Source organism: Phoca vitulina, unplaced genomic scaffold, assembly GCF_004348235.1.
Source record: "Phoca vitulina isolate PV1807 unplaced genomic scaffold, GSC_HSeal_1.0 scaffold24, whole genome shotgun sequence".
Taxonomy (NCBI): Eukaryota; Metazoa; Chordata; class Mammalia; order Carnivora; family Phocidae; genus Phoca; species Phoca vitulina.
Window position 1 is genome coordinate 8,639,313 of NW_022589727.1, and position 27,761 is coordinate 8,667,073.

General features: G+C 41.6%; 1 protein-coding gene and 1 pseudogene across 1 annotated transcript in view; both read right to left on the reverse strand.

Annotated features, from left to right (window-relative positions):
• The window catches only part of MAPRE2 (microtubule associated protein RP/EB family member 2), a 150,632-nt gene that overhangs the window by 117,576 nt on the left and 5,295 nt on the right, over positions 1-27,761 (reverse strand). Inside the window, exon 2 of the mRNA XM_032421385.1 lies at positions 7,199-7,260. The gene's annotated coding sequence lies outside the window, so the exon portion shown is untranslated. The remainder of the gene's footprint in view (positions 1-7,198; positions 7,261-27,761) is intronic.
• On the reverse strand, positions 13,893-14,758 carry LOC116642817 (annotated as a pseudogene).

The window sequence follows — 27,761 nt, forward strand, 5'->3', positions numbered from 1 at the left end:
AATCCAGCCTCGTCCCCGCCCCCCCAACCCAAGTGGGTGTCAGTGCTTCCAGATCATCCCTCTGCTTCCCTAGTCAGCACTCGGTCATTCTTCATACATCAGACATTTTAATACTCTTTGTTTCTTTAGATCTCTGACCCTTCCACCTTCCCCTCCCTCAGCAGATGGTCTTGCCTCTGACTTCAGAGGGTACTGAAGCCATTAGACAAGAATTTAAGTTTCCTGCTCCCAAACCTATACATTTGCCTACAAGGTAGCCATCTTACTCCTTCTTGCTTGCTGCCACAAGGAGGTGGATCCTGGCCAGTTGCCTCCTGCCTTTTTGAAGCCTTGCTCTGTCACTTTCTAGCAGACCTTTCATGCCCCTTCGCTTGACTCCTTCCCCAGCATCATTGAACTGTGCAAGTCCTTCTTCCCCACAGGTTCCTCTTTCTCTCCTCTTCTCTATGGTCAAATATCTTAAGGCTTAACTAAACCTACCCTCTCCACTTGCCCTGGACTCCAGTTTGGATTCCAGTTTGACCAGGCCATTGAAATTAGCTTCACCAAGATCACCAACTACCTCTTCATTGCTGAAAATCAATAGGCACTTTTTAGTCATCATCTTACTTAACCTTTGCTGAGCATTTAGACTTATCAACCCTTTGCTCTTTCTTGAAACGCTCTTTTCCTTAGGCTTCCGTGACAGCATACGCAAGTGGTCTTTCTCCTGTGTATTTGGCTAATCATGAGTCTCTCTCATTGTAGTAAACACACAGAACATACACTTTACCATTTCCACCATTTAAACGTACAGTTCAGTGGTACTAACATTGATATTGCTGTACAACCAGCTCCAGAATGGTTTTCATCTTACAAAACTAAAACTCTATACCCACTGAGAACTCACCAGATCTCCCTCTCCCCAGCCCCTGCAAACCACCATCCTACTTTCTCCTTTCATGAATTTTATTCTGGGTACCTCATAAGCGGAACCATACAGTATTGCTTTCTGTGACTGAATTGCTTCATTTCCTTTAACATGAGGTCTTCAAGTTTCATCCATGTTGTAGCATGTACCTGAATTTTCGTTAAGGCACAAGAATATTTCGTTGTATGTACATACTATGTTTTGTTTATCCCTTCATCTGTTGATGGGCACTTGGGTTGCTTCTACCTTTTGGCTATTGTCAATATTGCTGCTATGAAAATGGGTGTATTCTTTTCCTTAATCCACCTCTTAAATATTGGTGATCTTTAAGGTTCTACTCTATTTGGGCAATTTTAGCTATACTCGCGGCTAATTGCTTACATGTTAGTGACTCCCAAGGCTGTATTTGTGGCTTATTTTCTCTTTTGGGGTTCAGATCCCAAATCCCCACATCCATCCTTTTAGAGATCACAGGCACCCTAAACTCAACACATTCAATACGATGCTTTGGGTTCTTGCCATGTTCTTGCAATGTTCTGTTACCCTGGATTTCCTACCTCAGCAAGCAATACCATCAACCCCCCCACCTACACCAGGCATGTGGGCATCCTCCTCTGGCAACCACAACACTGCCACTCAACCTCCAGGGAGCCCACTCAATTCCATGGCCCCCAGGTGACTATTTCTCACTGTGGCATCCCAGATGGGGGTCCCTGAGGGTCCGTCTGTGCTCCTGCCAAGACCCCTCTTCATTCATCTCCTCTATACAAAACAGCAACGCCTCCCTCTGTATTCCCTAGAGCTTACCTTATTTTTCTTCTCAGCACTGCAGTGGTGCTTACCACATAGCCAGCACTCCATGCACATGGCCAGTGAGTTAACCCCTGACCTCTCCCTTAGCCAGTCCTGTCTGTCTCACCCTCCAACTGGTGTTCAAGTCCACGCACCTCCCTACCCCAGCTGTCACCACCTCAGCCAGACGCTCAGCATCTTTCACTTTCTCTTCTCTTCTCATCCCCTCCCCACCACTGTCCATACAGCTGCCAGGAGAACCATTTTAAGCCACGAAACTGGAGGTTTCACTTCTCCACTTATAGCACTCCAACCAGCACTTTCAGACTACGACCCAAAGGCCTTCATTGGCCTGCCAAGGCCCTTCCTCCTCGGTCTCTCCTGCCTCCCTGGATGCTGCAGCTCATTACTGAGCCGCTTCCAATTTAGCCAATATGCTAGATGCTTCTCTTATTTCCTTTCCAGGTCTTTGAAGAAGCTGCTACTCTTTCCGCATCAACAACCCTCCCTTTTCTCCAGTCCCCTTCTCCACATCTGTTGGCTCCTCCTTTTCCTTCAGGTCTTAGAGGAGAGGTCCCTGCCTCTCGGAAGCCTCCTCTGACCTCCCTGAACCTGTTGGGGCTTTGCTCTCGCTGCTAGGGGCTCCCGTGGTATCCTGTACTTCTCCCACCATGGTGCTCAGCCAGGACTACCCATCCCGTGAGTGTTTGCTACAGTGCACCCTAGCTCCATCAGGGTGGACACTCCGACTTTCTTGCCCAAAAGGTACTGTCTGCCCCTTGCACAGTGATGGGGCCATGGTCGAGGCTTAATATTTAATACGGGGTTTTTAAAAGTTGGCCTAAGACATTTCAAACATCCAGATAAGTAGAAAAAACCTGTAAAATAGTATAACATACACTCATACTCACCAGCTAGATTTTTAAATTGTTAATATTTAGCTATATTTTCTTCATTGAGTCATCTCTGTATTTGACATATTTTCGAGTAAATACCAGAAAATTCCTAAGTCTTACCAACACATCCATAGACCATATGAAATAAGCTCCTGAAGGATAAAGACCCATGAACAAAAGCCTCTAAAATGCTACTTAAGCATTGTTAAGTGAAATTCAGAAATGAGATTAGGTTCTATACCAGATAATTTTATAAATGTATTCTCATTCCATCATTTAATTCCCAGGAGTTTTACAGGGTAACCTCCTTAACAAAAGGAACCTTGTAAAGAACCTGTAGCTCTAGGAGAGAAGGAGAAAGAAAAACACTTGCTGAGTGCCCATGATGTAGCCAACACTTATGTTACCTCCAGTTATTCTTACAACAAACTCAACATGTAAAAACTTACTGTGGCCAAGTTATTTGCCCAGATCCCAAAGGAGGAAAATGGCAGATGTAGGAATTTGTTTCCCATTTCCCTCTCTTTCTACTACTAATCTATTCATTACTATTGAACTTTTTAATTTAAAAATTAAAATTTGAAGTTTGTAGTGGTGTGAGCTGGGTAAAAATACATGTTGCTTCTACATGCACACACACAAAAATGTATAGGTTAAATTCTCTTTTTAGTTCTTATTACAGGGCAAATTACAGCAGTGAGCACAGACCAAGCAGGAAGGGAGTCCAAGGCCAGGGTCTGGTGCCATGGCTTGTTTACCAAACAGCCGGCGGTTGGCTAGTCATGCAACTCTCCTCACCCAACAATGTTCATCTTTATAATGGGTCAGTTGTCTTAGACTGAGGTTCCTTCCAGCTATTTGAAAAACATACAAATGAAACCCTATAATTCTTGGTGATTTGCTTCAGTCATCAGGGGGTCAGGGCTAGGATGTAAGTCTTACTGATTCCAGGCCTAGCTCTGTACCTGCTCAATGAATATATCATTTGGGGCAGGGGAGGGGGGGGCTGTAAATATAGGCCAATTTTAATTGGAATATTGGTCAGCCAACTAGAATAACCTTCAAATTTATAGAAACAGATCTCCCACAGATTCGGACAGGACAACTAATGAGCGAGATTTTATCAAAAGAAGAGCCATGAAAAAGCTCCCTCTTCAAAAGAGGACCCTGGCTTCATCCCTACCCCCATGTATCCTCCGCTAGACAAGCTATCCTAACTTAGCAGACTTTTTTTGTTTTTAAAGCAGTCAATTCCATTAGATGCTAAGCTTTTTTTTTTTTTTTTTTTTAAGATTTTTTATTTTTTATTAGAGAGAGAGAGAGTACAAGCAGGGGGAGTGGCAGGTAGAGGGAGAGGGAGAAGCAGACTCCCCGCTCAGCAGGGAGCCCGACATGGGGCTCGATCTCAGGACCCTGGAATCATGACCTGGGCTGAAGGCAGACGCTTAACCGACTGAGCCACCCAGGCGCCCCTAGATGCTAAGCTTTAAGAGCTCTGTCTTGTTTGCCTTTAAAACCCTAGCTTTTAGCATAGCACCCGGTACAGAGTTAACTATCAATACATGTTTATGGAATGAACGGCAAATCTCACCACCTTCATGTTCCAATCCAACTCACCTCCAAGGTTCAGCCCAGATGCCATCTCTAACTGCTGCCCCCCAACCCCCTCCCAGACTCCCAATGCATTTTTCTGTATCTCTCCTATGGTGTATCTCATTTTGTATACAGTTATAGATATTATATATACCTAGGTTAGCTTCCCAGTAAGGTCAAACTCAGAAGCTATCTTCTGGCTCAGCATGGAAACCCTACAATACATAGTCCAGAGCAGGCACTCACTCAGGTTTGTGGGAAAAACCTACCCTTTGTATATATACAAACACACGCACCCCAAAGCAATTAGCACAGTTCTTTACATGTAGGAGACACTCAGTAAATATTATTGAACTAAATGCTATTTCTGATTAAGTTGTGGTGAGGCTAGTCCTCTCAAATTGCAAATGTTTGTGAAAGACTCCAAACCATTTGGGAAGAAATATGGTAAACTAGATTAAAAGTTATAAGAATGGTCATATCTTTGAATAATCCACTTCTGGGATTTTGTACTAAGGAAATAGACAAAAAAAAAAAAAAATACAAATTAGACTGAACCAAACCAACAACAACAAAACTGGAGGATGCTATGACACACTGATATAACATAATACTATTCTACTCTAACAATAATTCTGAAGATTCCTGAAAGAGGTTTGTGACTAATGCTAAGTAAAACACAAAGTTCACATCCAGTAGAGAAAAATGGGAATACTTGTGAGAAAAGCAAATATACAAAAAACCAAACAGTTATTTTGGGATGGCGTTATGCGTCATTTTTTCCCTTTCCAAACTTTCCTTTAAATGTACCATTTTTATAATAAAAATTTGCTACTGTCAATGTTCATCTTTCCTTCATGTGGCTGTATTTTCCATGGACAGTTATTTAGTGAGGACCAAAGCATAAAATTAAATTGTCTACTACATAGCTATTGCTTCAGGATTTAACTTTAGGATTCAAGCGATCTCTCAAAAGGAAGGCTGTTCTAGGTCATGAGGTATAAGGTATAGGCGTAGTGTGCAGAGTGCAGAAACCAATCTGGATACGAAGCAAGCAGCTAGACTCAGTCAAGGATGCTCAGGAACCACACAACTGAGGAGATTAGTCGCTCAAGCAACTATCAACCGTCTCAGAAACTGGTATTAAGTAAGAAGGCTACAACCTAGAAGAGATAGGGAGACAAAGGAGAGGATTTAAGGAATGGCTGTCTCTTGGTAAGGGGATAGGAAATGGTGGAGAATTAGCTCACGAGGGTCTGTAAACTATGGCCTGCCAGCAAAATGCTACCTACTGCCCGTTTCTGTAAATAAAGCTTCATTGGAACACAGCCAAGCCCATTCATTTATGTATTGTTTACGGTGACTGTCACACTACAGTGAGATGAATAGTCGTGACGGACACTCTATGGCCTGCAAAGCGGAAAATATTTATGACGTGGCTCTTTACAGAAAAGGGAGCATTTGTCCTGCAGTCCTAGATATAAGGAGGTTTATAAACAGACACCCTATTTAGGTGTTGGGCCACCTTTTTCTATTACTTTTTCTTCTAACGCACCGGCCTAGAACGTAGGCAACCCTAGAATTTATCATCCAAATGAAGATACTTTTGAGGGTGAAAGGGGGTACTAATGAGACTATATTCCAAGACCATGGAAGTAAACCAGGACCGTCCCAGACACGTGGGTCCCCCACCAGAAGGGCTAGTAGCACAAGAGCAGGTTTCAAAGGGCGCTCAAGGTCAGCTTTTAGGTGTATGAAGCAAGCTTGGGGGACTCTCTTTGGTGCTTTCTATTTTAATTGCCCTTAGATGCTTTTCTGCATCCCTCTGTCCCAGCTCTGGTCCTCGAAAAGTCTGGCTGTTTGGACACCACTCAGGGGTCAGGCTCTCCCCTTTCATTAGAGCAAAAGGAGAGAAGTTTCTCATCCCATTTAAATAACTTATTCCAAATCAGTACAAGTATTTTATACCTGCAAATTTCACTTGGTTTAATATCAAGACAACTCCTTAAAATGCTTTTTTTTTTTTTTTTTTTTTAGAATTTTAGCTTTCTCCTCTCAATTTAAAAATGACCATTAATCATTGTATTTATCACCATGAAATCCAAACCAAATATACTATCCATTAATTTGAGCTTTTAATATGGACACCGTGAAGAATTAAGAATGACGTTTCTAATTTTATCATTCCAGAATGAAAAACAAAAGAAAATACCAGATATACTCCCTAACATACTTTTTTTTTTTTTTTTTGTAAAAACTTTCGATGTTGTGGGGAAAGAAGTAAAACTAAAGATGTTTAGAATACCTTTGGTGAAGTCTAGGATGTTTTACATTGAGACTTCTCTGAACAACAGTAGCTCTCAGCTTTGAAACCTTGGTGGATGGCTTTCCAAATATTGCCATCTGGTGGAATTTCAGTTAATTGTTCCTTTGTTCTAGGGAGCTACTGGAGGTGAATGAACCTTGAAGGCATTAGAGAGAAAGAGACTCAGAATACCAGTGGGAAATAAGTGAAGGTCAAAGGATTGTGTCTCAAACACAAACCCCAAACGGGGCGGGGGGGGGGGGGGGGGGGGGGGGGGGGGGGGGCTTCTGAGTCTTTGTCTCCTTCCCAAATATGCTCCACCCTCTTGTAAAGTCTGAGCAGTTGCCTTGATTATAAATGAAATAAAAAAATCATTCGGTCACAAATACCATGAGATGTCCTGAGGTTACTTGGCTACATCTTAATATTCTCTCCTTCCACTTATCACTAATAATATCTCCAAAATTAAACTTCAATTGGCTTGACGGATTTTTAGAGGAATTGCTGATAGCAGTTAATTAGCCCTTCATACCTATGGGAAATGGAATAATTTGAAAAGTAATGTTTTAATGGAGCATGTTTACCGGAATACTTGCTTTAATTGTAGTATGGAATTTTGAAAATAAACTGTCACAACGGCATTAATACTTCAATTTAATCTGTAGATAAGGAATTCTACACCATTTTAGATTTAAGCCTTACCTTGAGCATCCAGGCTCTCTCCCCGGCTGACGAGATGAACTGTACCGCTGAGGAGTGGGATACTGGGATAGTGAAAAAAAGAAAAAGAATACTTAATAGGATGAAAACATAGGAGCAAAGGGTTATAATGGAGTTCGTTAGGTGTAGTTAGCAATGGAAAGGGAAATCAAAGCACACACTATATCAAAATTCAGTTGGTTTTACCATAGGAGAGAGATTAAGTTAGCCAAGCCATTGAGTTCTCAGTCTATATTTTAGATCAGTTTTGAGGTTGGTTATGGTTTGTGAATATTCAGTATAATGTCAGTTTTATGAAAATAACTTTTTTCTTTTTACCTTTCTCCCTGATAGTCTGATGTGATGAGGATTCATGTACTAGCAGATAACCCTAGGAAGCAGTGCCTCGAAGTGCGATGTCAAAGGCCAACATTAAAGTACCAATTTCCTTAAACTTAGGTTTATTTGCAGGTTTTATATCTGGTATCAACACAGGCTTATTCTTCTAGTCAGAAGAGTTTTTTTTTTTTCAATTAAATCAAGTTTTAAGAGAATAGGCATTCTAAACAATGCCAGGATCAAATTTCAAACTCTACACACCAACATAATTTACTTTATGTGAATTGGCTCTTGCTCTTCAAAACATGCTCTAAGTGATAAGACAAGTACACTGATGAAGGACAGATCCAATTCTCAAGGCTAAGAAACGTATCTGAGCTCCAGGTTTTGAGGGTCCAGTGTTAGGGTGGGAAGTGGATGGTTCCTGGGGAGGCTGCTTATGGCTCAAGCAGATGCTGCTAAAAAAGAGCCAAGATGCCTATGTGCATGAGCCTTAATTGGTCTTCCTGCCACCCCAAGAAACAAATTAGAAATGACTGCTGCCTTCCACCTAGGGCCTTACCCTGCCCATTATTCTTCTAAAATGGTCCTAGAACAGAAAACACAAATGCCTTTGGTGCTTACTTTTTTTTTTTTTTAAAGTCAATTGCATAAAAATATTTGTGGCAGACACAATGCAAGATGATCTCCAGAACTATGTCTGGAGATGTTGCTGGGTGAAAATTTTTTTTTTTTTTAAAGAAAGGAGGGAGGCATTTTATATCTTTCATAAGGGGAAGAGGAGATGGTGAAAAAAAATGGGAACAGCAAAATGGTAGGTATGGAGAGAATAAAAGTAAAGGTAGGAGCTGATTTTTCAATGTTTTACTGCTCAGTAAGAGAGCTCAAATGTCATTTGTAAAGTTGGCTTGTTTAAAAAAAAAAAAATCAGAAAATTTAGTACAGATGTTCTTAAGTACCGAACTCGGTAAGCTAACAACTTTTTCTTCTGATAGAATTTCTTCACATAGTTTAGAGAAGTTAATTTCATAGGTATTTCACATCTTTCCATAATTTAATTATAGTTGATAAAAAAAATCAGATAAAAAAGTCTGTTCCTACCCATGTCATTTTCCTAAGTCCTTCAGTCTTCTAGCAATTAACTGAATTACAGTAAAATTTTCATTTGCCATCTTTATGGAAGATACTATACTCAGTAGCTATGTTACTGGGGAAAGTACTGGCCACCCAGCTAGGAAGAGTACAGGTTCCTAGTTTACCTATCAACTAGATAATTCCCCCTTAGAACTCAGGATTTGGCTATATACAATTGGCCTTTTTCTGTTGTCTGACAATGGCCCATTGCTCATTTTTCAACAGCTGTAATGGATCAATTTGAAGAATGGGACCATTTACTGAAAACCCAGTCATTTCACATATTGTATCTAATTTAATCTCCTAAATTTTAATACAAATGAAGAAACTGAGGCTCAGAGTAGTGGAGCAAGTGGCCCACGTCGTGCATCGAGAAAGTGACAGTTTCTAGGAGTCGGATGGACTCTAGTGTCTACTCCATCTTTCATCCACACCATCCCGCTGTAAAAGCCAGGTCTTCACTATAGATCTGAAACCCCCGGGAAGTCTTTGCTCTGCTCCTGGCATCTAAGTGCTTGATAAGGCACAGCCTTGCAAGGGCGGAAGCACGGCTCCCTACCAGTGGGGGGTGGGGGGTGGGGGGGCGCGGCAGGTAAGGTAGTTTTGTCTGTGATGTTGGACAGTGGCAAAGCAGTTCTTCTCTGCAAGTCTCACACTTTATATGAAAATTAAAAATGGAGCATGGGGGACGCCTGGGTGGCACAGTAGGTTAAGTGGCCAACTCCTGGTTTCTGCTCAGGTCATGATCCTCAGGGTGGTGAGACTGAGCCTACCTCTGGCTCCATGCTCAGCTCGGAGTCTGCTTGAGATTCCCTCTCGGGCTCCCTACTCCTCTCCCCCCCCCCCCCCCCCCCCCCAGCTCCCCACCCCGGGCTCCCCACCCCCAGGTTTCCCCCAAGCTCCCTCCCTCCCTCCCCCCATGCTCTCTCTCCCCGCCTCCCTTCCCTTCCCTTCGTGGTCTCTCTCTCAAATAACTCTTTAAATAAAAAATGGAACATGGTATAAATATAAAATATAAAACTATGAAAAACACAGAAAATCTTTGAGACCTGGGGCCTGGCAAAGAGTTCTTAGCCTTGACACCAAAAACACAATCCATAAAAGGAATAAGTAAATTGGACTTTATCAAAATTAAGAACTTTTGTCCCTGTGAAGTAGATGCAAATATGAGGAATAAATTAGGAGAAAATATTTGCAAACCACATATCTGACAGAGGACTAGTTTCTAGAATATATAAAGAGCTCTGAAAACTCAACAATAAAAAAAATGAACTGGAAAGTGGGCAAAAGACATGAATAGACATTTAGCTGAAGAGGATATATAAATAATTAGCACATGAAATTATATTTAACATCATTAGCCATTATGTAGGTGAAAATTAAAAACCATAATGAGATATCATTATACACTTAGCAGAATGGCTAAAATAGAGACAACATGAAACACCCATGAGGAACTAGAGCACTCACACTACTTGTGAGGATGTAAGATGGTTCTGCTACTCTGGCAAACTTTTTTTTTTTTTTTTTAACATGCAACTACCATACAACCCACCAATTGTACATCTTGGCATTTTTCCAGACAAATGGAAATTTGTTTATGTTTTTGTTTTTTGTTTTTAGCAGTAGCCAAAAATCAGAGACAACCCAGATGTCCTTCAACAGGCTAATGGTTAAGCCAACTGTGGCGTATCCTACCACGGAATGCTCCTTAGCAATAAAAAAGAACTATTGAAAACACACAACAACCTGGATTAACCTCCAGAGAATTATCCTGAGTGACAAAAGCCAGGCCCCAAAGATCATATTATCACATGATTACACTTATCTAACAGTCTTGAAATGAGAAAACTGTAGAAATGGAGCACAGATTAATGGTTGCAGGAGTAGGGGGGAGCAAGGGAGGAGTGGTGGGAGGAGGGGGTGATCATAAAAGGGCAACACTGGGCTTGAACATGTATCCATGTCAATATCCTGGTTGTGACAAATTCGTAAGATATTACCATTGGGGGGGAGAAGGGACTCAAGGGCACATGAGAAAGCTCCATATGGTTTCTTACAACTACATGTTCACGTACAATGATCTAAAAACATAGTTTAATTTAAAAAAAGACTGGACAGCAATTACAACTGAGCAAGAATCTCTTATTTTCTTACTTTTCCAGAGAGCAACAAAAGCCCCGAGACAGTGGGCAAGATGGGGTTGGGAATTTGCCCAACAAATTTGTACAGATCCAAGAAAAAATATTTCACCCGGTCTTGCCTATCTGAGAATTCTCTGCTGCTATCCCCCCTTTCTTCCACATCAACCTTTCTAAACTTTTACTAAAAGCCAAAATAGATACAAATACACTGAAAACTAGAAGTAATTTCTAAGTAGCAGTTTGATAGGGATCCCTTGTACCTTCGAGTTGATGCTATGCAAGAATTTCCCCAAATTCTCACCCTTATTGGTCCAGGACTAGCATTTCATCCCGCGTGGTTCTTGTGGATGACAAGGGAGGTGTTCTGTATTCTGAACTGGGTCACACTAAAGAAGAGCATAACTGTCCCCACCCCCACACAAAGAGGAGCGTGCAGTCTTCTTTCACATTAGGAAAAACCATGTTGACTTTTACTCTTCCTGTTTTGAGCACTGTGCAGCTCCTCAGAAAGCCAGCCCCTTTCTCTGGTTTGCTGGCTTTAACTGAGAAGACCAAGTATCTTTGTTAGCCAAAGAGTCATGACATGGCCACACTCTTTAACAAAGCACATTCCCTGTCGCTACAAAAGTCCATTTCCCCCTCGTCCTCTAGACATTTCAAATCCTCTTTGGACAGACTCAGAATTCTGGCATCCCACGTGTGGCGCATAGAACATCTGTCCTAGCTTGAGAGTTCCCCTCCTGAAGAGGCTGCTTCCATGTCTGGCCATAAAGCCACAGGCACATAAGAGATATCAGAATGAAGAAAGGGTTGTAGAGATTGTCCATTCATGCCCACCATTGAAAAAAGATCTGGCTCTTTCTTCAGTGCTGTGTATTTAGCCAGCAACATTTCTGACTAATGCAAGGTGAAAGCGTCCTCCTCACAAAGAGACCGGAACCCGGAACCCGTTTCTCCAGTTGCTCCCGGCTTTTCCAAGAAGGGAGCCCCGCTGGGATGTGAACGGAGGTTTTCCCCTCAGGAGATGACTGAGCTCTCTTTGGACCTTCAAAATGAGCTGTATCCTGAATTCCAAACTCCCTGTGGGTGCTTTCAGATACTGAATCACTCCAGTTACAGATCACATTCTTTAGTATGGGAATGCCACAGCTTTCTAGGAAGAAAGCAGCTTATCAGCATTAACATAAAGTCACAGGCTATTAATCCTTAGGCTGATCCTACTCCATAGTAGTCTTCTGGAGAGCCCCCCTCCGCCGAGCACCACCTCAATTAGTGGCCTCGGTTGGATGGGTTGGGCTCAGAGCCCTCCCCAGGGCAGCAGAGGGAGGCCAACAGCCTGCCCAGTTCAACTGCCCCAGGGGACTAGAGGCTCGATTGCCGGGAAGCACAGAGCTGAGCACACACCAGGGAAACCAAGACCAAATGAGATTATCTGGCAAGTAAAGGAGGTCAAATTACACTGAATCTTGGGCATTGAGTGTGGTACAATGCATTCCACTCCTTAAGCAAGCCAGACTACAAAATGACCCATACTGTATATTTAAGGGCTTTGAAAAATTATAGCCAGCTGATAAAGGGATTTTGATGGCATACATTAAGAATGGTAATGATGTTATAAACTTCTTTTGGTCGTGTGATTTAAGCTTCTATAAAAATAAAGTATAATCCCCCCAATTGTCTAAAGTCATAGCTATAATAAAATAGAAATTCAGTTATTTTCATACAAACTGAGCCTCATCCCCCCTCTTAGAATCCTCCTTTATCCATCTGTTACTTCCCATGCGAACCAGGATTAAAATAATTTGAGATTGCCCTTTCTATTCTAGAATATCCGCCGTGCGAAAGGCACAAAAGTAAAATTAAAAAGACAGACATGAGACAAGCTACATGAGAAATACCATATGCATTAAGTCTGTGAATGTTTTTAATGATTACTTATCCTTGTATTGGTTTTTAATCAGAGATCCCCGAAAATAGTTGGAATAGAAGAACGGCTTTCCTCACAAGTACGACTGACAATGAAATGTAGCAGAATGTTCATGAAGCAGGAAAGTAGCACAGTAAATGGGATCAGATTCCCTTTAAGAGCCCAGTGTCCAAATTTAGCGTTCAGGTTATAGTGGAAATGAAATCCTTGCTTTACACGTGGCCTACCTTTATCGTCTTATTCCTTTGACCGTCCAAAGAAGAAACGCAGGAATAGACTTTTTGAAAGGGTAATGGGAGATTTCAATAAGACTTTGGCTGTGGCAGGAGGATTCTTAGGACACTGGGTAACCAGGGTTGCTAAGACCTCCCTCAAAAGATGGATAACCACTGTCCAAGTGTAGTGGTGTGTGGGAAGCTTTTCAGACTCACATTTTCAGTAGTCTGTTAAAAGTGTTAAGTGGATGGAATTTATTGAGATATTCAGGATTATCTACATAGCTTCTACCCCTAAGTTTTGTTGGGGCTAGTGTGCATCCTAAAATGCTCATGTGATAACCACCCACATTATTTTTGGGGGGCCTGCTGTGGGGTCTTACAGAAGAGTCCCACTTACAAAATGTTTGGGGGCTGGATCAGTAATTATTTGATGGGGAAATTTATGCTGAATCCCACTCATCTGGGAAATAATCTAGTGCTGCTCCAGAGTAGAAGCATCAATTCTATTGTCATGGATAAAACTTGGGTGGGAGGTGGGAACAGAACACCAATCTATTATGGGAAATAAATCCAGGCAAAATACCCAACTTGAAATGTTTTTTTTTAAAGATTTCATTTATTTGACAGAGCACAAGCAGGGGGAGCGGCAAGCAGAGGGAGAAGCAGACTCCCCGCAGAGCAGGGAGCCTGATGTGGGGCTCGATCCCAGAACCCAGAGATCATGACCTGAGCCAAAGACAGCCGCTTAACTGACTGAGACACCCAGGCGCCCCTCCAACTTGAAATGTTTCTTAAAACCTTCTCTTCCCAGGGCGCCTGGGTGGCTCAGTCGGTTAAGTGTCTACTTTTGGATCAGGTCATGATCCCAGGGTCCTCCTGCTGAGCAGGGAGCCTGCTTCTCCCTCTTCTTCTGCCCCTCCACCCCGCTCATGCTTACTCGCACTCTCCCTAAGTAAAATCTTAAAAAAAAAAAGACAAAACACCCTTCTCTTTCCATAATTATACAGGTCTATAGTTTTCTTTGTAGTTTTATGGGTTATTAACAAATATGACATGCACATACACCGTCTATTCATTTTCTTCACTGCACAGCCTGGCATTGGGATCGGCAACTGATGACCAGCTGGGCTGATCTTTCCACACTGGCTTTGTGCTTCTTGGGGGAGACATTGTGAGCAATCTCTGCACGGTAAGATTTCTTGCAGATCAGCAGCACTCCAAGCTCCTTCGTGTTGTGGACTAGAAACTTCCAGAAGCCACTGGGCAGGATGTGCTTTGTTTTCTTGTTGCTCCCATAACCAACGTTGGATGTCATTGGATCTTCTGTGTACCCTATTATCAGTACCTCTGAGTTTCCCCCCAGTTGTGCTCAGTATTTACATATTGGTCTGACTGGTGCCAGATGCAATTCTTGGTCTTCTTTTTAATGATGTTGGGCTTCACCAGAGATCCGAGGGCAGCCATGATGCTGAAGAGGAGATGGCGGCCACCTCTACAGGCAGCTCCAAGGTGGAGTATAGCACTTCATTTTGTAAAATTGTTTCACATAGATCATCTCACCCCAATCTTGAAATCTTAATTCTTTCTCCATGGGTTCACTGTGCTTGCCTTTTGGCTAGCTGCCTTTTGCTCCTTTATTTCTCTTCTTTAGGAACTCTCATCTGACACAGAGTTAGAGCCATCTAATTTTTTCCCAGATGATCCCTCTCATTCTCTGCCTCCCAAGGAGCCCTTTTAGACATTGCCTCCTGGTCAGCTCACTCCCCACTGCAAAGAAATTAAATAATAATGGGATGCCTGGGTGGCTCAGTTGGTTAAGTGTCTGCCTTCGGCTTGGGTCATGATCCCGGGGTCCTGGGATGGAGCCCCACATCAGGCTCCCCGCTCAGCAGGTAGTCTGCTTCCCCCTCTGCCCCTCCCCCCACTGGTGCTCTTGTGCTCACTCGCATGCTCTCTCTCTCAAATGAATAAAAATTTTTTAAAAAATTAAATACTAAGGGATAGATTTTGTCTGTTAGGGTTGACATTTAGAGGGCCACAAACCAATACAATTTCTAAGTTTTGTCCCCATTGAGAGTGCATGCTCCAAACAATTGAACAACACATCACAGGGCATCTCTGGACTGAGATGTAAGAATACAATAATGAGCAAGGTGGGCCTTACCCTCCTACTTGGTCAGTTACAAATCCTTTTTTTGCATAACCCCAGGAAATAAAGAGTAATCATGGGAGCTTGTTCATTGTAGGAGATCACATAGCTGATAAAGGACAGAGCTGGGATCCAAACTGTGGTCTTCTGAGTCCAAATCACATGCTTTTCCTAAGGGTTCATTTTGACCCATTTTCCCTTTTTCTTCCCTTATGTCAGGCTTTCTTTGCATATTAAAATTTCATATTTTTGAAGCAACAGAACACCAAATTTCGATCTTCATAAAGTGTCTATGTGAAGTTCCTATCCATTCATTTGTTCAGCATTGGCGGAGCACCTAAGAACAATTTACCACTTTGGTGCAGCTAGTACGTGTCAGGTGCTGTCTTAAGTATGTTCCCTCGATCAGCTCATTTCCTTCCCCCAGTAACCCTCTGACGGAGGAGAGTTCTTATTCTTAGCTTACAGATACATGAGCAGAGGCTTGTGGCAGGGCTGGGAATCTGGACTTCAGAGCTGGAGCTCATGAACACCATGCTATGCATCTAGTATATCCCAGATGCCCTAAGTGCTGGGTGTCTAAAGTGTGAGCAATATGCAGCGCCCCAGCGAGGAGCTCAGACACACACTAATAACTATACCATGAGGCTGTGAAGGCAAACACATGGACAGGAAAGTGAAGAACAAAAGGGAAAAACTTAGGACTGCTGTTCCTTTGAAAGATATGTAGGATTTGAGAGCCATTTGTTTTCTCCTCTTTCTGAAAATTAGAGGAAAAGGAGTATTTTCTCTCTCAGGTTCCTTCAGGCAGTGCTTTTCAGATTTTGAGTCAGCAGAGAATCTTAAAATTCAGATTATTATTCAATAAGCCAGAGTGGGGTTGGAGATTCTGCCTTTCTAGAAACTTCTAGATGCTGCTGGTCTGGGGACCACACCGAGTTGCAAGGCACACAATTGGTTTTCAGAGCTCTTCCCACAGTCTGCTATGTGGTAATCGGGCCTGCACTAAGTCAGATGTGCCACTCACTCAGATGATCCCAAATGAAGTAAACTCATTTATAGCTCAGACCCTCCTACCAAGGACGGACCAAAGCAAAATTAAGGAGCTAAAGTCCATTTTTGGAGCACATTTTCCCTTGCTTCTCCTCTCTACCCCACATCCCTAGCCCGCCAGTGATCATGTACTCATCCAGAGTTTCAGGTCCTTAGGGAAAGTTCTCTGCTTTCCAAGATGTTATGTACTTAATTAACTCACCTGCACAAATGTGTTAGGGAGTGCTCATCACCAACATTTGTTATTTCTGCTCTGCTGACCTAAATGGCTGGTTCTGGATCTTGTTACTCTGGCACCCTCAATGAAGCCCCTTACTTTCCCTTGTGTAGAGAACAGACTCAGCTGAGTTTACCACACATACATCCAGGGTGTTTGAGAGATAGGAGGATGCTCACATGAACTACCAAGTAGTCCCTCTAAAGCAAAAAATGAGCAAAAAAACTTAAGAAATTTGCAAAAGCGGGGCACCCGGGTGGCTCAGTCAGTTAAGTGTCTGCCTTCGGCTCAGGTCATGATCCCAGGGTCCTGGGATCGAGTCCTGCATTGGGCTCCCTGCTCAGCAGGGAGCCTGCAGCTCCCCCTGCTTGTGCTCTGACAAAAAAAAAAAAAAAAAAAAAAAGTTTGCAAAAGCTAAATATTTCAGTAAACCCTAGTATACCTGAACTATCATTCTGCCTCCAAGTAGCAGGTTAGGCTTCTGAGATTGCCAGTGCTTTCTAACATCACTCCCGGACAAGTCCTGAGGACTTCTCAAGGTGCACTTGCATTTTCAAACTGGGGGAAACCAAGGGACCATCAATGCCAGAATATTAAGAGTCCTCATCTGTGGTGGGATGTGTACCCAAAATGGATTTAATCAACCAATTTTTTGAAACCCCATACATCTTTCCACGGGAAATAGGAGGTTGTTACAATTCAAAAGCTTTAGGAGTTAAAGGGACCTTGGAGGGCTGGTTGGGGGAATCCAACTATCATTTGTAAACCTGCCTGCTGTAAAGAGCATTGCACCTGGAGTAAAATTCCCTGGGGCTGAGGTTTTCCCCCGAAGTTTTCTGTCAAGTGCAGTTATTTAGACTGTTGCTGCTGTGTATAAGAATTCTTTAGCTATTGCAGATGTCTGTGTAAATGGAAAATACTTTATGTTCATCATCACTATTGGAACACATCTTGTCAATTGGATCGGAGTATTAGTTATGGGATGAGGAAACGTCAAAGTAGAATCAACCCTAGGGAAAACCAATGGCTCAGAAAGAATGGGAGAGAATGCCCGTCTGAAGGGATCTTGTGGATGTGGCCTTGAGCATGACCCTCACTGGCCCTTGTGAAGCCTATTTGTTGCCTCTTCCGTAGTCTGTGACCTCAGCAAACCCCATGGTTTGACCACATTCTCTAAAGGTTGGCAGTGGAAGGGATGGGGGGCAGAGAAGAAAAGGATAAAACTATCTTTTGATGACAAGTAGAAACTTTCCTGTTAGCTTTAAGGTTGAATGCTAGCTAGCTCAGATTTTTGCAGGGATTTCATGCTTTAGAGACATTGTACATAATGCAGGGTTTTAAGATTCTTTTTTAAAAAAGGTTTTATTTATTTGACAGAGCGAGAGACACAGCGAGAGAGGGAACACAAGCAGGGGGAGTGGGAGAGGGAGAAGCAGGCTTCCCGCCGAGCGGGGAGCCTGATGCGGGGCTCGATCCCAGGACCCCAGGGTTAATGACCTGAGCCGAAGGCAGACGTTTAATGACTGAGCCACCCAGGTGCCCCGGGTTTTAAGATTCTTATTTCTTTCAAATCTTTTGGGTCCTCCCTAGAGAAGCGAGTTTTTGTGCCTTCTTGTTCCTCCCCATCCCACAAGGTGCTTCCTTTTTTGCTCCCCATGGGGAGCCCTAATGCATCCCCTAGCCTTCCCATGAGCACCATGTGCTTGAGTGCCAGGATGATGCAGTGCTCGTTTCTGCCTGTATTTGGGGGCAGCTCAATACAACGCACTGCTGGACTGGGTCAGTAGGCCTGCTTTTTCCACGTCTTCCCTTCTAACAGGGTAAGATATGGGATCGCTCTACAGCCCAGGCCGATGGATGGGGAGAGGACGGAATGCTAACAACCACATGCATGGGGAAAAGTAAACTCAGCAGCGTATCCGAGTGGATGCTCTTTAAAATGTGCCTGCTCTGCCAAAAATCACACTTTCATATTTTGAGCTACAATGGCATTATGTTAAACGGAAGTTTGAATCTTACTGCTACTTCTGCCTACTGCAATTCAAATAATTCAATGTGCTAATGTACTAGCAAAATGATGTATTTTCCTCATGTGTGGAGAACCTTATGGATTCTCTCAAGAAAAAGCCCAGTTCCCATTACATTTTCTATTAGATTTTATTCTAAGAAAGATGGATTAACAACTGCCTTTTGGAGTGCTGAGATTTCTCGTGGGGAAATCTTAGGTAAAAGGTAAGATACCCTCCTGGTTGAGGCAGCTAGAGGTCACAGGTGGATTGACCGGTTTGGACTGCACTTTAAGCAGAGCTGGGACAAGACCCAGGTCCTCCCTACAACCGATTCAAGTTGGCTTAATAAGAATAGTGGGAATGGTGGTTTGCCTAACTTGCGAAGATTTTAAAAGAAGATCATTGTTTAAGGGGGTAGTTTAAAGACAAACATCCTTTGTCTTAACTCCTAAATCATGCTTTTTTTCCTTTTGCATGTTTTGGTAGATGTTGCTGCTTCCTCTTGGTTTGACCAGCATTTCTCTAATACTTTAAATCTTTGCAAATGGAATTTTAATTTCCTCTTCGTTTTTTTAATCTCTAGAGCCTCTATTCATGATCGTTATTAGATAATTTGCAGTTTTTTCAGATAGGGAGATCAAAGTATAGAAGTCTCCCAAAGGCACACGGAATTAATAAAAAGTTATTAACTACTTAACATTTAAAAACAAACTCCCCCAAATGTGAAAAACCAAAAAATGCCCATGGCTTTCAGATTCCAAGAGCTCGCAAGGCTTACCACACTAAACTTCACAAGAATAGGGTGTTAAAAATCTCGTTCTTTGGGATGGGCCACAAATCCTGTGGGAAAATATGACTCAAATGGACTTAGGCTTGAGGTCACAGTGTATAGAACACAATTGTTCTTCCCATTCCGCATGGCTCACCTGCGTCAGATTGCTCAACTAGGTACACTCTGAAGGTGTCAAAGGACTCCTAAAAACCCCACCCAAAGTCCCTGTCTGGGCAAATTACTGTGAATAGCATCATCACCGACACTCTCATAAGCAGCTTAGGAGAGAAAAACAACTTAATACACTCTTCCGCAAGAGAAACCCAACTCAGATTCACAACTCAACTCAAGCTGGTGTCCATGGTGAGGGATCGGCACAGCGACAGGCTCCCAAAGGGGAAAAGCAGCCACACATTCTCGAATGTAGTTATACTCTTCGTGCTCTAGGAGGCTGATTGTGAGAGCCATTGGTAAGCAGTACCAGGAGCCTCTTGTTCCTTTCACATAAGACAAACAATAGCCCTGCAGGACAGACATGTCTTGTTTCTGGGTACAACTTGATTCCAAAGCCTTAATCAGTCTTCTGCTAATTCAAAACAGTAGCCTCCTGGGCTGAGCCTCCCTCTATCAGATTGTCCATCCTCAAGTTCACAGAACGTTCCTTCCACGCTGAAAGGACAAAGCGGTTGCTAAACACAGAGAAAGCTCCCCATAGTTCAGCTGTTTAATTTTAGTAGGAGTTCAGAAACCTCATTGTAGAAGGACCTGCACTTTGTCTACAGTTAAAACCAGTATCTGGGGAGAAACAAACAAACAAACAAAACAACCCAGGGTATCAGTGGTTCGCTTGAAAGGAGGACTAGATGAAAGGCAGGATGGGGGGGGTGGGAAATGTCCTATCCTGAGATTTTTATAGAGAACACATTTTTTGTTTTAATGGAAAAGCAATCTATGATAGGATTCAAGATAAAACCTATTGTAACATCTGTCAGGATTAGAAGTTGTTTCGCAGCATTCCACCATTTAACTTCCCTCACACCTACTAGAATGCCCTATCTTCTTGGGTCAGAGAATCATTATCTCTAGGTCTTATCAAATGCTTACAAAATCTGCTAGCTGCTCACCGGAGAGGTTGAGTGTAAAGTGCAGGTTCTCCCAGAGATACTGGTAATAGATATTAAATACCTTAAGCAAAAAGGGTCAAGTTCCAATAGTGGACTTTCAGAAATTATTCACAGAGAAGCATTTCTTTCCCCCCAACCCCCAGTATGTTTTCCACAGTAAAGACTACAATTATAGGGGACTCTCAAACTGCGGACCAGTGACCCAGAGAGTCCTACCTGACTCCCCACTTTCCCAGCATGAAAGAAATTTTCACCTGTATTTTTTCATCTACAAAGCCGCGGTGTCAGAAAGTGATAAAACAACTCCAAAAATTGAAGCTTACGTGCCAAGCGCCGTGCTCGAACTTGGGGATGTGAAGAGCAAAACGAGTCCATCCCCATATCCAACCAATTTATGTGCTGGGGAGGCCCATGTGAGGGGAATTAAAGGCAAACCGCAATGAGTCACCTGACCTATCCTGGATGGGTGGGCGGGCCTGTGGGAGGTGGGGGGAAGTCATGGTTAGGTGGTTCGGAAAGGCTTTCCAGGACAACCTTTCTCAAATGTTAATCCATAACACCTGAGAATCTTAACTACAGTACGGATTCTGATTGGGAACGTCTGGGATGGAAGCGTAGCTTCAGCATTTATAGGATGCTCCTGGGTGATGCAGATGCCACTGGTCCGTGGAGCGCACTCTGTGTGGCAAGGACCTCCAGGAACTCACACCTGAGCTAAGACAAAGGCTGAGCCTGACTTCACTAGGGAAAGACATCCCAGGCAGAAAAACGTGCGAAGACACTGAAGCTAGAAACATTATGCTGGATGTGGGAAATAACCTTCAACATGCTAAGGAAAATGTTTATATGAAATATTGTTGAATGTGAATACAGTCAATAGGAGCTTTACACAAAAAGGGAAATTCTTTTTTTTGTAATAGTTGCACAGAGGTGGAAAGATTAGAAGTGGCTCCCCTCATGCCCCTCCCTCATCTTTTTCAAACTCTCGCTAATGTGTCTTATGTTGTATTTTTAAAATTTAGCTTTATTAAGATATGATTTATTTTACTTTATTCATTTATTTTTTAGAGAGAGAGAGTATGCACCAGTGCAAGGTGGGGCAGAAAGGGAGAGAAAGAATCTTAAGCAGGCTCCATGCCCAGTGCAGAACCCAACACAGGGCTCCTTTTCACAACCCTGAGATCATGACCTGAGCCTAAATCAAGAGTTGGACGCTCAAGCAACTGAGCCACCCAGGCACCCCTTATGTTGTATTTATTAAAACAACAGCAAAAAGATAAATTAGTTTCTCCTCCATTTGCTGGTGGGGGGAATTCTGTACTGGGGTGTCTTTTGACTAAATGACCACGTGACTTCCTCCAATTTGGGATTACGTGATTGGAGACAGAGCTACTTAGTAACTGATTGCAACAATTATGTAGTGACTCGGTTATGATCACTACATAAAGATGTGTGTTTTTGAAGGAGTAATATTTTAGAAAAAGAGGTGAGTAATTAAAAATATCAAAGCATGTTTTTGTAATCTATTAATAAATTTTGCCTAGAAAAAGATGGAGGAATTATATGGAATTATATGGAATTCTGACAGAAGAAAAAACACCAAACGTTGTGTCTTTTGACTTCACAGAGTGAAGAGTAGCACCCTGATGAGGAATTCATTGCTTGGTGTCCCAGAACATGTCACTGTCCCAGGCAAGGGGGAGAACTTTACGTTTCTGAGGAGCAGAAGGGAAGGTTGCGGTTGCTGAGGACATAGAGCCATAAGCTGTAAGTCTATAAGATATATGCTCTGTGGTTCCCTTCCCGGTGCATAAATGGAACTCTTAAAATTAAGATCACCTTTCTTCCAAATTAGGTGTGTTGCAGGAAAATACACGTATAATATTTAGTCCACTGCCAGCCCTAATTGAAAACCATTAAACAAATCTTATGACTGTGTGACTATACATAATACAGTCCTCATAAAGACTCACACGTTATCTGAGTTTTACAAGAATCCTATGAGACAATGCCAGACTCCACTGTCTCTATTTGACAGATGAGAAAACTTAGTTTGAGGGATGTTGATTAAAGATGTTAAGTAACATCTCCAAAGACACCCAGTCACTTAGCAGCGGAACTAGTTTTAAGCATCAGGCTTTTCTGATGTTCTTGCTCCAGTTCCAGATTTTTTTTCTGTGATACAACACTAACTTCTTTTTTTTTTTTTTTTTTTTTAAGATTTATGTGTTTATTTGGGGGGGAGGGGCAGAGAGAGAGGGAGAGAGAGTCTTAAGCAGACACTGCGCTGAGTGAGGGGCCTGGCTCAGGGCTCCATCTCACAACCCTGAGATCACGACCCGGAGATTACGATCCGAGATCACGACCTGAGCTGAAACCAAGAGTCGGTTTGCTTAACTGAGTGCCACCCCAGTGCCCCACAAGACTGTAACTTCTAAAAAACAGGTGGGCAGGCATAAGGAAGTGAGGATTTCAAACTCAAAAGGAATTAAAATCTATGGAAACCTTTCTATGACTTTTTAAAACTCAGAATTTCACAAGAGCAGTTTGGAATTTGCCATAGGCTCAAACTACATGCCCTCTGTTCAGTTTTAAAGGAACCTAGATACAAATAGGTACAGGTGTGGTGTTGGCATAGAAATATTCTTATGAAACTTACAATACACGAAATGAAGAAACACAAGAGATTTACTGGTGATTTGAGGGCCAGGAAGTATGTGCCACGTAATTTATGGGTTATTAATGAAGGACAAACCAGAATGTTATTTATAATAGGCTGTCCAGTTAGTCCTTATGAGAGTCTTTTTCGAACTTACATTTGTCTTATCTTGTTAAATATGTTCATTATAAAACAATATTAGAAATTGTCATTTAGGATCCTCATAAGAAGAAAATAGAAAGAGTTGCATATCAAAGATATTTGGTCAAAAGAAATGATTTCTTCTTAGGTGTTAAAGAGAGTTTTGTTAAGGATTATTTCAAATGGTATTAAACCAAAAGGTCAATTTATGTGTGAACATGTCAATCCTCTGCTTCAGGGTTTCTCCAACTTCCCTGTGCATGTGAATCACCTACAGATGTTGTTGAAGTGAGGACTGATCCAGAGGGTCTGGGGTGGAGCCTGAATTCTGCATTTTAAGATGTTCCTAGAGGATGCTGAGCTGCAGGTTCTGGGAGCTCACACAACTAGACTAGTGAGGCATCACTGGAATCCCTTGAGAATGAACTTCCTTGGAATCACTCGAGATCATGGGACTTTGATTAGTAATGTCATGTGGACATGGCTGATGCTTTCTCAAGTACTCCACTTGCTAATAATTTACCCATCGATGTATCTATTCTATTAGAAGGTCTATGAAAGAATAGGAAGTACCTTACAATATCTTACAAAATAAGATTGCTAATTTTCTAGCTCTGGGTTTACTTTTCATGATCTCCTCTTAATTAGGTAAGTTGTGCAGAAAATTTCAGATAATGGCTTGATTTTTTCTTTAGTGGGTGAAGGCAGCTCAGACATTCTACTTTATTATCTTGGACATATAGTCTCAGATCAGATATTTTACAGACCGGGAAAGTGAGGCATTTTGAGATTTATTGTGGGATAAAAGTAGGGTTGCAAATTAAGCAAAAACAAAAAAGAGAAAAGAAAAATAAAACCAAACTTCAAACAACCAAAATGATGAGACACCCAGTTAAGTTTTTATGTTAAATAAAAGATTCATTTTTTTAGTATAAGTGTACTCCCATGTAACACATATATGTAATATATACTTATACTAAAAAATTCATTGTTGATCTAAAATTCAGATTTAACTGGTCATCCTGTATTTCACCTGGCAACCCGAGGTAAACGCACACCCTTCCAGATCCTAACTAACGCTGAAGGGCCGAGAGAACAGACGCTGACGTGGAGAATGAACAGACCCACTAACAGGGTTGTTTAAACATTCCAACTGCACAGAGAACGGCTTTCTGGATTTGCCAATAACACATACAGCACGCGGTTACTACTGCTGTTGATGTGTGGAAACTCCTTTTAGAATATTTGTGCCCAGAAGACCACACTTAAGAAAAAAAATTACGGTAGAAGTCAAGCCGGAAGTGAAACTAGTAAGTCTTCTATCAACAGTTTCCTTTGGGCAGGGGCGGGGGGGGGGGGGGGGGAGAGGAAGGACCAGGGGGAACAAAGCAGAAAGGTTTTCTGTCTAGCTCCCTCTTTTTCTTTTCCACTTTCCAAGACTGAAGAAGATCAGTGGGAAAATGGAGATAGTGGTTTCTTGGTTAGAATCAAGAAAGGTGCTTCTTAATAGATCAAATTTTGACAGGCTGATTGGATTGAAGATCATCTTTGAAAGAAGGAAGGAAAGTGTAAGGTGGTTGCAGGCACGCTCTCTCCTCTTGCTTATCAGTTGTTGAAAAGAGCCTTTACTTAAAGAGGGTAATCTGGTCCTCTGGTTTTACTTTTATGTATGACATTGAATAAAAAGCTTCAAATACTTTAGCAAAACTAAAAGAAATTGCCTCATTTTCTACCTGCCTTTTCTGGCTTATTTTCCTTTCTCTTACTAACTCCAAATACTAATAGTCATTCTTGCCATGTTGTTTATAATTAATTCTAAGTTAATACGAAGGTTGATCTGTTAGCAAAATGCTTGAGTGTTCTGTCCCTGTTTAATCAGTTAAAAATTATGAATTTCTTCCTCCGTAAAAATATAGTAAAATCCAATTAGTTTAAGAAGGTTCTTAATTTTGGAACTGCTTTTTTAAATTCAAGTTCTTATTTTAATTCCAGTTAGTTATGGGGCACGTGGGTGGCTCAGTTAGTTGAGCATCTGACTCTTGATTTCTGCTCAGGTCACGATCTCACGGTCATGACATCGAACCCCATGTGGGGGTCGGCCCTGGGTGTGGAGCCTGCTTAGGATTCTCTCTCTCCCTCTCCTCCTGTCCCTTTTCCACCCCCAACCTCCCCCCTCACATGCTTGCTCTCTCTCCCTTAAATAAATAAATAAATTCCAGTTAGTTAACATATAGCATTATAATAGTTTCAGGTGTACAATATAGTGATTCAACACTTCTATACATCACCCTGTGCTCATTGCAACAAGTACTTGCCTTAATCCCCATCATATATTTAATCCATTCATCTACCCACCTCCCCTCTGGTAACCATCAGATTATTCTCTATAATAAAGAGTTTGTCCCTCTCTCTCTTATTTTTTTCCCTTTGCTTGTTTGTTCTGTTCTTAAATTCCCATATGAGTGAAATCATACGGTATTTGTCTTTCTCTGACTTATTTTGCTTAGCATTATACTTTCTAGAGCCATCCATGTCACTGCAAATGACAAGATTTCATTCTTTTTCACAACTGAATAGTATTTCTGTGTGTATGTGTGTGTGTTTGTGTGTGTGTGTGTGTATCACATCTTCTTTATCCATTCATCAATCCATGGACACTTGGGCTGTTTCCATATCTTGACTATTATAAATAATGTTGCTATAAACTTAGGGGTGCACATATCCCTTTGACTTAGTGTTCTTAGATTCTTCAGGTAAATACTCAGTAGTGTGATTGCCGGATCATAAGGTAGTTTTATTTTTAACTTTTTGAGGACCCTCCATACTGTTTAATTTTGGAACTACTTTGGAGAGAGATACACGTGATATATATATATATGGCACAAGCTATATTAAATGAAATGTAGTTAATAAAATATGAAATCTAATTTATGGTAAGGGAGGAAAGTTACTTTTCACTTGAACTGGTTCTACAATCTGTCTTCAGTTGTCTCCCTTCATCCTTCTTCCCCATTACTCCATCAGGAGCAGGAGGGGGTTAAGTCACCTTGGGAATTAGATATCTACACGCCATTGCTACCAATGGTCCCAGGATGGGGTTAGATACCCTTATTATTATTTTTTTTTGGTTTTGTTTTTAGAAATTATTTAGCTGATCTCAGGTACCTCAAACTTTACATTATTTATAATGCCTTGTTTGATCTAGTGAAAAAGGAACCCCAACCACCATTTTTGGTTTCTAAATTATAGGTTTCTAAATTGTACTGATTTTGGAAGGGATGAAGAGGACCAGTTATATATAACCCTGAAAATTGCTCTATTAATCTAAGTGAAACTCATTTGCAGTCAGTGGCATTAACAAGTCATCAAAAAGAGGAAATTCTCTTAACTGAAGGAAACTTTATGAGGCCACACTTAAAAAAGTAAGACAAGTTCCTATCAATGTAATTATTGTTCTTTCAAATATTCTTTCTAGAATCTTAATAGTAATCTGTCCAGCCTTGGGCAGAAGGCAAATAATTTGAATTTCTGGATCATAATCTGATCTGCTTTTGAATTTGGAAATTGCAGACTAAATTGTCCATGGCATATTGCCAGCCTCTAGTCATGTAAGTGACTATATGAAAATCTGCTTATTATTTAATGAGCACTCCCTTTATTAAGTAGTGAGCAATTGATCTTAAATGTATACTTTAGAAGAGTAGTGCTATTTTCAAAAACAGCAAGTTTCCACATCATGTTTTAAGTGTATAAAGTGACAGTCAATGAAAAATCTCAAATCTGGGGCGCCTGGGTGGCTCAGTCAGTTAAGCATCTGCCTTTGGCTCAGGTCATGACCCCAGGGGGCCAGGGATGGAGCCCCCTCCCTCCAGCTCCCTGCTCAGCAGGGAGTCTGCTTTCCCCTCTCCCTCTGACCCTTGTGCTTGCTTGTGCTCTCGCCCTGTTGCTCTCAAATAAATCATCTTAAAAAAAAATCTCAAATCTGAATAAATCCTCAAATTACATATTCATATACTAAATCAAATAAGCAACAACCAACAAAACAACAAACCTGCCCTCACAGGTTAGGAAAGAGAAAAAGGAAGTTCCTACTGCTAAAGAGTTAAGGCAAGTGTCCCTCTGGGCTTGCTGTCAAGGCTGGGTTTTTGCATTTTCTGGGGCACTGGAAACGGTGACATAGCTTGATGTAAGTTAGCACTGCACTGTTTGGGCCTGTTAAGGTTCAGAAGTTTTACAGTTTACCGTATCACAAAAATTCATATATTATTTAGAAAAGTACTGCTTTTGCAAAGTACATACATACCCAAGGGAAATATGAAACTAAATTATCTTGAGCGATTAGTTTACCTATGTTTGGAAACAAATTATTTTCCCTTTTCTTAAGGGAAAAAAACAAAAAAAGACGAGGGCTTTAAGTGAGCAAATTCTCATTTATAACTGAAGTATATTGAATGGGAACAAATCAAGGGTGTGCAAACATCGTATGTAAATATTTAGTAAGTATTTTAGGCTTTGTGGAGCACACAAGTAGCCATAGACAAGGGGCAAGTAAATAAGTACGGGTGCAGTGCCATTATATCATTGTGAACGCTGCAGTTGGCATTTTGTACAATTTTTAAGGATCCCAAAATATTGTTCTTCTTTGGATATGTTTTCAACCATTAAAAAAAGACAAAAACC